The sequence below is a fragment of the Gnatocerus cornutus genome, unplaced genomic scaffold (genome assembly GCF_029298725.1).
Source record: "Gnatocerus cornutus isolate USDA-ARS CGAHR unplaced genomic scaffold, icGnaCorn1.1 Chromosome12, whole genome shotgun sequence".
Lineage (NCBI taxonomy): Eukaryota > Metazoa > Arthropoda > Insecta > Coleoptera > Tenebrionidae > Gnatocerus > Gnatocerus cornutus.
In genome coordinates this window covers 1,443,351-1,453,872 of record NW_028275360.1, presented here as the reverse complement: position 1 = coordinate 1,453,872, position 10,522 = coordinate 1,443,351, and the positions used below count along the sequence as shown (strand labels likewise).

The window sequence follows — 10,522 nt, the reverse complement described above, 5'->3', positions numbered from 1 at the left end:
TGCAGGTCTTCAATTTTTTCTATTTTTTTTCTTAACGTTGGGCCGAAAACTGTATTTCAAATACTCGGGCGATGTATGCATACAATCTGGTCTCCTGCTTCAACAGTTCTATTTGTACGAAATGCAGTAGTCCACGTGCTCGTTATGAAATATAAACTTCACGATTTTGTGTTTTGAATGTTTCGCAGCCTACGAACTTTATTTTTATTAAAGAGTATTTGGTTTGCACATAATTTTCAGTTGCCATGCATTTTAGTAAGAAATCTTCTGACATTTATTATCTTTGCATTCCAATCCTTTGTCACAGCGAGCACTTGGTGGACTTGGTCCTCCGACAGTAACAAAACAGGACTCATTCAACTCTATAAATAACCAATTATAAACAATAAATATTTACATCTAATTTCACAGATAAGTAAATATAATGTCTATGTGTGTATACAGTATGTTCATATACTAAATGGGTCGGTTATTTGTTTGCAACCCAAATTACTTATATTATGACATGTGTATAGTGTACTGGACTTCTATCAAAAAATATAACAAGAGAAAATGTGCCGATTTTTGGCAACATGAACAAACTCTGTTTTCGTTTTCGTTATTTCGAACTTAAAAATTGATTCTTCCAACTATTCCAAAAAAAAAACTGTGAAATTGTTGACTATTTGAAGTTAGTGGCAAATTAAGGCTAGAGCTTTCTGGATATCATCTTTTTATCGAAACCTCGTATTTTGGATTGTAGGCAACGGACACATATAGTGGTGGATAAGTATATTAAGACATCCTGTATATTTACAATAACTTACGAAGTAAGTGAACGCATTGTTCACAACAACCACAGAATCCTCCAGGACCCAGTACTTCATGTGGTCCTTCACATTTTGGAGCCGGATCACACTTGACGGATTTACAGGGATCTGGTGGACAAACGATACTAAATGCAGTCGCACAAAGCATGTAAAATATGAACAGAACAATTAAGAACCTCATGTTGACGTCTAATGTGTTTCTACAGAAGTTCTGGTATTTAAAACGAGTATGACGTCAAGCTAGACCGTAATCGCTTGTGATAAGAAAAAAGTACACTTACTTAGTATTCACTGATTGTACAAAAAAATATAGAAAAATATGCATCAAGTAATTTGAAACTCTTTTTTACTTTTGTACAGGGCCCACGCCTGACTTTTTTTAAGGGCAGTGCATTTTACGTTTCAGTAACGAAATTTCAGTAAAGAAATGTAATTTTCCTACGACCCCATATGAAAGTGACATTTTCCACACGGTTAAATGACTCCGAAAGTTGATGTTTTCGTACATCCATTTCCGAAAGTAAAAGTCACTAGTGTGATATGAATATATCCGCACAGACTTGTCAAAATTGACTGTTATTTTCAAATACAAATGTAACTCCTGAATTTTTGTCTCAAATATCTAGACGATTCACTGTAAAACAACATGCATAATGATAAAAATGAATTGGTTAGGTGATTTTTGACAAATCAGTTTTAACAGGTCTGCGCGGATATATTCATATCACACTAGTGACTTTCACTTTCGGAAATGGATGTACAAAAACATGAACCATCTAAATATGTGGAATACGTCACTTTTTTATGAGGTTGTAGAAAAATGACACTTAGAAGAGATAAGAAATGAACTATTGTCGAAACTTATGGTTTCTTTCTGATGATGAAAGGTCGTAGGAAAAATAGCGTACATAACTCGTCGGAAAGTGTCTTTCTTGCACTCGTGTAATATCAATAAATTGGTCACTTTCTGTACTTGTTATGTAAATATCTATTTTGACCCTTATAGTAACGCAATGACATAGAAGATATGGCGGAAAATGCTTTGTTTCCACCACGGCCTCCTCCACAAAAAGCTAGATTTTTGTCTATCCGGCCTCGCGCGTGGAGCCAATCTTTGTGTTTCACACATGACAGATAACCGGGAGTAGGGCAGAGTCATCTATTGGGCTTAAATAAAAACTTAAAATCTTAGTGCTTAATGGGATCACCCATCCGTACTTTCGATCGGTTACGTTCGTACTTGAGCTTACCATTTATTTGAATTAAAAGCACGGACTAAGGAATATTTTCTTTGTTTAAAAGTTTAAATTTTAACCAAGTTATACAACTGCAAATGCACCGTATGTCGGCGCCCCTAGCGTCAAAATCACTCCCACGCGCGAGGCCGGATAGACGAAAGTCTAGCTTTGTATCGAGGAGGCCATGGGGTCGTATGAATAAAAACGAGCACGTGAGCCAGAAGTACGAGCATCTTCTCTCATTCATATGAATAAAAAAAGCATGTGCTCCAGTCAGTACATACTCGCTTGAATCGGAGCAAGTGCTCTTATGTAATAAATGTCATATAGCTGTCACGACTGCATCAAGTCAAAAAGTCGCATTAACAGAAAGTGCTTAGAATAGATACCAGCTCAGAAGAAGATGACGTTAAAACGCAAGAAACAACATTTTCCCAAAAGGCTTTTGTAGAAGAACTGAGTCAGTTTCCGGTAGTGTTTAGCAAATCGCAACTACCTGTCGCAAGAAGAAAAAAAACCAAAGCACTGCTAAATATTAAAACAGAGTGGAAAATAAACTGGACATCAAACTGAATAATGGCCAGTTACTAAAAAAAATTAACAATATGAAGAACAGGCTTAAGAAGAAGTGCGATATTAATCGAACCGGCAATAAGCCGATTGTCTTACAAGCATGGGAAAAGCGGTTGATAGAAACTATGAATGAAGGTGGTAGTAATCCTACCCTTTATAAAATACCTGGTATGGAAAAGAATGCTTTGATTAATTAATAAATATAATGAATATAACTTTATTCTTAGGAGCTATGGCTACTGATCACAGAACTGAACCAGAAGAAGAGATAATTGCTGGGACATCAGTTGAAACTGATTTCCCAACAGAGAAAAAAAAAACAAAATTAGAAAAATATGAAACATATGAAACAAGAAGTTTAACTAACCAAGAACTTCATCGTTTGGTACTTCTCAAACAGTTGAAGGTTTTAGAGCTTAAGGAAGTTCTTTTAAGAGAAAAAATCCAAAGCAATGAAAACTTGATACCATAAAATAATAAATACAATTTATACTTTCAAAAGTTGCGCGCATGTATAATTGTAGCTAATTCGTTGCGATTTTCTCGACCTCTAGGTCCAAAATTGTCGTAATTTTCTTCTAGTTGAAATCCAATCAGCATGTCTTCTATTGGTGCAAGATTTTCGGGTTCAAGGTTGTCGTTCAAAAATTTTGCTACGTTATGTAGAATGAAACAAGCTACAATTAGGTTAGGTACTTTATCTAATTTTACGCGAACTTTGTATTGTAAAACTGGAAATCGTTGCTTAAGTTGCCCAAAACATCTTTCTATAATTACTCGTTCTCTACAGAACAAATTATTAAATGAACGATGTTCCGGAGTTTGTGGATTTTTAAATGGTACCATTAGCCAAGGTGTAATTCCGTAACCTTCATCACCCAGAAGAACTGCTCGATTGTTTGAAAAGTGTTCTCTTGTTAGGGTATAAATTCCTGAATTTTTCCATATGCGGGAATCGTGCACAGAACCGGGCCAAGAAGTGTCGACACTGGTAAACCATTCATCTGCATTGCATGTCGCTTGAACATTAATACTTGCGTAGCCTTTTCTATTGATGTACTCATCACCGAAAAGAGTTGGTGTTTTATCCTGACATGAGTGCAATCTATTACTCCTACAATACATGGAAACGTAAATTTTGTTTGCCATTTTTTTTTTCTTCCAAAATTGTTGCTTCTGATTTCGGGAATTTTATTCACAAATTGGTTTTCTCAACTATTTTGTTAACCACGTTCACTAAAATTTTGGAAACTGAAGTTTGATGGACACCAATGTCTTTCCCAACCCCCACTTGAAACCCAGGATCGCCCACATAACGTAAAAATATTCGGAATTGATTATATTTTGAAATAGCACCACCTCTTTGTTTCCCCTGATTCCGGTCCCAAAAAGTTCTCCGCCATCCACTTTACATTTTCTTGTTCAAATCTATGTAATTGTTTGAAATGTTTCCGTTTTTGGTCTCTTCTATTACAGTAAAACTTTTGGTAACGGAGGGGCCCCATAAATTCGGTCATAATTTTTTCTCAAACGATGTGAGTTTGACACTGAACAAACTCTACTTTTAGTGAGTATTAGTCTGTCAGTGTTAAGCATTTGCTTACTTTTATTCATAGGAAAATCGAGTGCTTGCTCATAACAGTCAGTACATAAAAGCACATGCTCAAGCAAACATATGCTCATACTCTTTTTATTCATATGAATTGGAGTTTACACTCAAAAAATGTGAGAATTGAGTATATGCTCACTTTTATTCATACGACCCATGGTATCCACGCCACTTACGATTTAACCGCCACTGAAGTCAAACGTGCCACCTTCTTGGTTTGACAAGCAACGTCAAATTTCAAAAATTCATAATGTACTTGGAAGTTAGAGAAAAATGTTTCGGGAATAGAATGTTCCCATGGCACAAACTGTCACAAACTTACAGGTTATGTGCCTTTTTCTGTCTTGCATCAAGCATATAATTCTCTTACATTTCGTCGTGGTGAAATTGACGAGCAAACTCAAGTCAAAACCCCTTAGCACACGATTATTTGACAAATCAAAATATTCATGCACTGTTAGAAAACCTAGAATCGAAATTCTTGTAAACGCTAGAATAGAAATTGATCATTTATTATTGATCGCCTCACACTCAGAAGGAGTAATAAAACATGGAAGGAATCAATGAAAATGAAACAAAGAAAAAATTAGTCTCAGAATAAAATTTTCGATTATTGAATAAAAAAAAACAGAACTCATAGTTTTGACGACTGCACGAAAAAGGTTGTAAAATTAAAATTATTGTGTTAATTAATTTATCAATTTATTTCAATTCTTTATCGCTTTCAATGGGAGACCCCAAACAAGGTAAGTGAAAACAAACTCATATTGCAAAATGCACAATCACTTCACAACAAAATCAAAACGTCTCTTAAGACACACAAGAAGGTATCAGAACAAGAGTTCTGCGTCATAAAATTCTGAAACGAATCTGAATTCAACTCCTCGAAAATTTGAATCACGAATCTCGACTCTCAATTTGAATGCCTAGTTTGAATCTCAATAACGAATCCCGACTTTTCTACTCCCGAATTAGAATCACGAATCCCCTAAAATTTGTAGTTTCAGCCCTTTATAAAGCTCGGTCGTACCCGACGCTATCTTTCGACCAATCAGCAATACCTTTCCAAAGAGAACGCTGTTCCCATCTAAGAAATGAAATTCTGGTTTGCTAATGCTATTTGCAATCAGTGTTTAGAAATATTTAATACTTTTAAAATAAAAATTTCTAAAAGAAAAACCTTATCTTTCGTATAATTGAGACGCACTCTTGTTTTGAGACGTCAAATTTTGAATTATCTATTGGATCTCAAAATTTATCCCTTGGATTTCAAAAATATGTACCTAATAAGTAATTCAGTAATTGCTATGCTTTTTCCATCTGTTAGACTTGATCTTTATTGATTTATCGATTTTTTTTTGACCCAAAATTTTTGTTGTTTGTTAGTTTGTTATTTTCCAAAGGGATGAAAATAAAAAATAAATAAATAAATAAATAAATAAATAAATAAATAAATAAATAAATAAATAAATAAATAAATAAATAAATAAATAAATAAATAAATAAATAAATAAATAAATAAATAAATAAATAAATAACAACACATATACAGGGTCCGGCAACACTTGTGTCCACCCCCAAAATCGTCTTTAATTTTAAAGATAAAATTTTGAAAATTTGCACGCTCATGCATTGCATTTTTACGCTCACAGTTGACAAAGCTCTAGAAGCTGACGCAAAGATTTGTTTTTTATCACTAATGGTTTTAGCGTTGCGACGCCTTAAAAATGTAACTTTTAGTTAATTGTAAGGGTTAGTGATATCAACCTCTAATTTATTTTTTTTTAATATAAATGAGTTAAAAATATCTCAGTTGTCATTTTAGACTCAATGCAAATTGTCTTCAAAATTGGAGAAAAAAATGCTGTTTTATCAAGTTAGTTTCCAACTTTATTACGTCAAAATTGGGGACTATGTTTACACCCATCTGTCAACATCTTGTGTCACAAATGACATCTATTCTTTGGCTCGTTTTAGATTGTAACAAAAGTCTTACTTGGTGAAATTGTCGTTTTGTCGATGTTAATTAACGATTTCTGGTGTCCATAAAGTACAACATGCCCGTGTTAATCAAAATTAACTTTTATAAGAGTGAATGAAGTAACTTTTGAAATTTTGGTGTAAACGTAGTTTGCCACTGCGCTGTCATAATTTTGAAAACTAACTTGATAAAACAGCGTTTTTTTCGCAAATGTTAAACACAATTTGCATTAGATTTAAAATAAAAACTCAGATATTTGTATCACAGTTATGTTGAAAAAAAGTTGAATTCGCGAATTTTTCCGCAAAAACTCAAAAATCGCTAAAAATTATACTTCTTAGGCGTCGCGACGCCAACGAAACCGTGATAAAAAACAAATTTTTGCGTCAGTTTCTAGAGCTTTGTCAACTATTGAGCGTATGCAAAGTTTCGAAATTTTATCTTTAAAATTAAAGACGATTTTAGGGGTGGACACAAGTGTTGCCGGACCCTGTACATACAGGTGTCCGGAAAGTGACGCACCACCTTGAAAGGGGGTAATTGGGTGGTCCCCCAGAGTACCAAAAAAATGTTAAAAAAAATTCCCGACTCTCTGTTTTCGCGGGAGAAGCAAAAGAAAATTAGGAAAATGGCAACATTAATAAACTGTTCGCCCAACAATTTAAATTTCTGGTATTCAAAGCCATAGTAACGTCAATGTTGTATTGTTGGCGTTAGTCAGGTCGGCTCATGAACGAGTAATGTAACTATGGTTTCATGTGAACACTGAGAGACATTGTTGATTACAAAATCTTATAAACAGTTTTCTAACATTTCTAACAAGATTTTTTAGATTTTTTTTTGCACCATGCCTTTGCGTAAAATGTCCTTTAGGTAAAAAATTCTTTTGAATCTAAAATTATTGCACAGAAATCGTTAAATTTGACATTAAACTTTTCCTCTTTAACCCATCATAACTCGAAATTGAAGACATGATTTTTTTTAACATTTTTCCAGTAATCTATGGCATTGTTCGATGATACAGTATCACGGTGGTGCGCGATTTTCCGTACACCTGTATGTATCGAGAGATCAAATAAAACTCACCCTCAGTTGGGTTTGTTTCTTTTCATCTTGTCATGTGAAGTGTCGGTTAATCACATTTTAAAGACAATTTAATATAATATTTAGAATTCTTCTAGAACGATGGATTACCTTTCTTGCTTTTAGGACTCTACCTGGAAAACTGGTAATGACTTTGGTTTCTTCGCAAACCTCATTCTAATTTCTCTACCTGTTAAAGCACAAAAAAAAAAAAATGTGCGATTAAGTTTTTCGGGCGGCTTGCGTCCATATAACTTATCGGGCATTTTTGTGTGGTCTTACCTGTGACTAGACCGGGTGGGACCCGAAGATCCCTATGTTAAAGCACATTTATAGTAAACAGCTTTTATAGTAGCCAGCTTTTACCATGGCGTACTGTTACCGCGCGGAAAACGCTCCGCGGGATAACCGCGAAACGCGAATAATTCCGCGCTCCGTGCAGCCAATCACAAGCCCGCATTTGGCACTGAGCTGTACGGAGAGCGGACTGCAAACGAAACATCCACCGCCGCAGGCGAATCGCCCCACCCTATGACCAGGCCAGACAGACAGGAGCTCCTCCCACATCCGGCCGACGCACGGATAAATACCGGCCGGATTTCCGACGGAAGGCGATTCTCTGACGACCTGTCGTGCTGAGAACATCACTTGTGAATTCGCTCGAAGCCACAAATCCCCAAAGCATCTTTCGAAATGGCCGCATCTGGTACCTGGGACCTCAACACCATGACGGTGGACACCTTGGATCGCTTGATGGAAGTGATCGCCATGCGTCGGGAATTTCTCGTCGCAATGGGTGCCCCGTCAACGTCTGAGCCCCAACCCAATTCGGCCCCCATCGACTCCGACCCGGAAATGGACGTGGAAGTCCGCGAAGAGGGTGAAACCAAGAAGAAGGGTAAGAAGAGGCATTCAAAGGAAGAACAAGAAGAAGGGTACGAAAACCCCAAACGAACGTCGAAAAGATAGACCCCGAAAACCCCCAAACCCGTGGAGACGAAGAACATCTTCGAAAAACTCCAAAATGACGACCAGCTAGACGAACCGGAAAACGAGAAGACCGAAGAAAAGGACGAACCGCGCCAGAATAAGGTAGGTGATAATTCTGGACAAAATTCTACACCGATCATTTTAAGAGACCGAACGAAGTGGACGAGAGTTTGCGCCGCTCTCAAAAGGAAGCACATAAACTGGACGAAGGCAACGTCAACGAGGGAAGGAATCAAAATCCAGCCGGAAACGGTACAGGATTACCGGGCAATGTACCGGTTCCTGAAGGAAGAAGGCCAGGAATTCCACACTCACCAACTCAGGGAAGAAAGGCGACTGAAGGTGGTGATCAAAGGAGTCCCGCAAGAAGTCACAGAGGAAGAAATCAAAGAAGAATTGCATCAAGAAGGATATCCGGCGGAAATGGTCCGTCGGATGAAAAATCGAGAAGGGAAACCACGACAGTGTGTCATCGTGGAGATTGGTAAGGATTACAAGTCGATATATAATAAAAGGAACATTTTAGGTCTGTGCGTCACCGTCGAGGCGCTGAGGGCGCGCACGGAGGCACTGCAGTGCCACCGGTGCCAATTGTTCGGGCACGTGCAGCGGAACTGCTTTGCAGAATACCGCTGCATGAAGTGCGCCGGCAATCACAGCACACACGAGTGCACGAAGCAAAGGACAACGGCCGCGAAGTGCGCCAACTGCGGGGGAGAGCACATCTCCGCCTGGAGAAGGTGTCCCGAGCGGCCAGGAATGGAGAAGTCAAGGGAACCGAAGAAGTGGGCCGAAATCCCGAAGAAGCCGCAACCAACACTCAAGGAAATTCAGCAGGAGGAAAGGAAGAAAAAAGAAGAGGAGAAACCACACTCCTCCAAAAAATCGGAATCAAAGTCCGCCCCAAAAACGGACACAGGTAAGTTAGCTGAAGAACTGTCATCTCTATTGATTCAATTTCAGGCTAAAAATCCAACGGATGAGGAAATCCTCCAATTCCACAAAACCATCGGTCGCATCATCAGGATGACCGCGAATTAAGAAGAACACTTTGAGTGGGAGTAAGAAAAAAAGAAAAAATGAAGAAACAACTGGCGGACGGTTTGAAAATCGCCGCCTGGAACGCAGATGGGATCAAGAATAAGAAGCAAGAGCTGGAGCTCTTCCTCAAGGAGAAGGAAATAGATGTGGCCCTCTTAAATGAGACCCATCTATCAGGTAAGGACAGTTTAAAATTTCAACATTTTTATTGTTTTAGAAAAGACAGAGAAAACAGACAAGGAGGGGGTGTGGCCATTCTCATCAGGAAGAACATCCAGCACCACCCACTCAACAACACAGCCGCCAATGAAAACGTGGAACAAACCGGAATCGTGGTCTCCACGAAGAGCGGTAAACTCGCGTTGTTCGCGGTTTACTCGCCGCCAGGAGCACCAATCGACGAAGAGGAACTCGACGAAATCTTCAAAAGGAGGGAACCGACGATCGCAATGGGCGACTTCAACGCCAAACACATCGTCTGGAACAGCAAAATCACCAACACGCAAGGAAGAAAACTTTTAAGGTACGTAGAAAATCGAACACTCACCGTTATTTCCACAGATGAGCCGACAAGATACCCGCCTGGAAACTGTGGACAGCCGGACATCCTGGACATCGGAATCATCAAGGACATCAACAAAAGGTTCAAGCTGGAAGTGGAAGACGAGCTCAGTTCCGATCACAACCCGATCGTGCTGACGCTGGACGGAAGCCGAAAGCGAGAACCAAGGATCATCGAGAAGGTCAACTGGAACAAGTACGAAGAAAACTTCACCATCGAAGAAATCGACATCAACAACGGAGAAGAACTAGAAGAAGCAACGAAGAAACTTGAAGGAGCCATTCAATCAGCGATGGAAAAATCCAAAACGAGTAAGATTCAATATGAAATACCAGAGAAAGTTCGCGACGAGATCAAAGAGATCGTCAAGAAAAAAAGAAAAGCTAAAAAAGTGTTTCAGAGAACCCTCGCACCACAGGACAAGAGCGAACTCAACAGATGGAACCACGAACTCAGCCGGATTCTCAGGGAAGAAGAAAACCGGAAGTGGGAAAGAAAAATGGAAGAACTCAACGAAGAAGATCATCCACCATGGAGAATGGCAAGAGCACTGAGGAAGAAAAGAGAAGAAATCCCCCCCCTCGAAACGGAAACCGGAACGGCGTACGAAGACAGGGAGAAGGCAGAAGTTTTCGC

General features: G+C 38.5%; 1 long non-coding RNA gene across 1 annotated transcript; it reads right to left on the bottom strand.

Annotated features, from left to right (window-relative positions):
* Window positions 1–164: 164 nt before the first annotated feature.
* LOC148166853 (uncharacterized) lies at window positions 165–1,005 on the bottom strand. The gene is made up of 2 exons (XR_015770930.1): window positions 807–1,005; window positions 165–362 (listed from the first exon to the last, which is right to left on the bottom strand). It is a non-coding gene; the product is annotated as an uncharacterized LOC148166853 (long non-coding RNA).
* Between the last annotated feature and the right edge of the window lie 9,517 nt (window positions 1,006–10,522).